This window comes from Mandrillus leucophaeus, unplaced genomic scaffold (assembly GCF_000951045.1).
Source record: "Mandrillus leucophaeus isolate KB7577 unplaced genomic scaffold, Mleu.le_1.0 Scaffold871, whole genome shotgun sequence".
In the NCBI taxonomy this organism is placed as follows: Eukaryota; Metazoa; Chordata; class Mammalia; order Primates; family Cercopithecidae; genus Mandrillus; species Mandrillus leucophaeus.
The window spans coordinates 77,896-79,896 of record NW_012109486.1 but is presented as its reverse complement, the minus strand read 5'-3'; positions in this window follow the sequence as shown (position 1 = coordinate 79,896).

Sequence of the window (2,001 nt, the reverse complement as noted above, 5' to 3'; positions counted from 1 at the left end):
GCAACACTAGACACAACATGGTTTAATGGAATTAATAGATTTTTTTTTAAAAGAACATCGATGGGGATTCACTGTAAGGTTGGCAGAGGCTGCCAAAGACAAAACAACTGACTTTAAAAATGCTGGAACAAAGTGATAAAAAATAAATTTATAACAAATCTTCTTCTTTTTAGTCCTTGTCATTTTAGCCCTTTAGGTTCAACTCCGCATTATATCTATTTTTGATGGTATAAACTTTTGTTTGCTGTTAATTCATCTTTTTCGGTAGAAGATATTAAAATCACAGGTTTATGAAGAATCTCTGCCCATTGGGAGGAAATGCAGTCATTTGAAATGAGAAAGGCCGGGATCCTTTTTTGCACCTTACCCTGTCTTCGAGAGTAAAGGTGAACACTTACAGCTATCCTCCCTGATGTCAATTTTGTATGTTGATCATTCCAAACTGAGAAGAATAAAGCCAAATTTTAGACATATTTAAAGAATCAATTAAAGCTATATGTCTAAAATTCATAGGGCAACTTCTGTGAAGGAACATTGTCTTTTTCTTTTTTAATGGAAAGTGACAACCCGACATTAGTCATGTTGTGTGCGGTGACATAGAGTAACTGAGGTAATGTGACTGTTGCACTATGTGACATATTTCAGGACTTACTTGCTGCATTTGCAGCAGCACTCTCTCTCTGCCCATTCCCACAATTCTGCTGTTGCTGCAACTTGAGTTAATTGTGACAAATGCATCTTTGTGTTATATTTTGTTTGCTTCATAATTTCCAGAACTATATATAAACATAAGTTTTAAAATAGCAAATACTGTAGTTAGCGAGTGATGATCACTCCAACCTTATCCTTACCATATGGGTTTCAGGGATAGGATTAAGAGTGTCTTTGGAAGAGAAAAATACACACAACCCTGTGGTTTAGAAGGATGCTGAGGCCTTAGGCTGTGGGCCTAGAACAATTATGTGAGTGAATTCACCCATCTCATGCTTTGAATCAAGCATGCATTTCTTTTTCTCATCGTGCAAGTATCCCCAGTTGTTTTCCTTCAGTGTTGAGTTTTTGTCCTTTTGAATTTTATTATATGTTGCTCTCCCTAACATTTGACTGCTTTTTATAAGAGAAAAGAAAAAATAAAAAAATAAGAAATAAATAATACCCTCGATGCCACTGGATACTCACAAGCAGGGTTATGCTCCTTCGTCTTGGGCTTGTTTGCCCAAATGAAAGGGTTTAATTTATTTTGCACCTCCTATGCGTGCGGTAGTCCAGGGTGCAGAGCCAGGACTTGCTTGTAATTGCACCTGCTATACTTAAATGTATAGGCTTAGGCTCAATCACACTATGAAAGAAACAACAAAAAAAGTATATTTAGAGCTTTAAAAGCTTTTTTATTTTTTGTGGGGATGAGGGTGGGATGGGAAAGGGATGTATGGATGTTACTGGCATTTTTAAGTGTTTAGAGTTTTGGGAGGTTTGGGGTGTTTTTTTTTCCTCGTTTTCCTTTTTTCCTTTTAATTGGATGCACTGACCTGCCCAGGAAATGAAGAGATTCTCTTTTGATGCTATTACCAATGTTATCATAAGGTGACAGTCACCTGTAACAAAATGGTGGCACCAGACATGATCACTGATGTTTTATTTGCACATCAATATTTTTATTTTCGTATTCTGGCTCAGCTGCTTCTCTGAGTGGAGTTAAGAAATGAGCCACAAAGGATTTTTGTAGTAGGTATATTGGCATTGCATTTTATATTCCTCTATATATTTTTGAAAATCTAAAAGAAGAATTGTGCATCTTGAGAGAAAGTTGAGCAAATTGTGATCTAGCAGAATGTGAATTTGTGCTGCTTCTTGTGCACGATAGCAGCAATAGTATCTCTCTTGGAAATAAACATCCCATATTATGATGTCTACGAATATAGATTTCCTTTTCTTCCTTCCCTCCCTCCTTTCTTCCCCCACCTTTCTCTTTTTCTCTCTCTCTCTGAGCTTCTCTTTTCC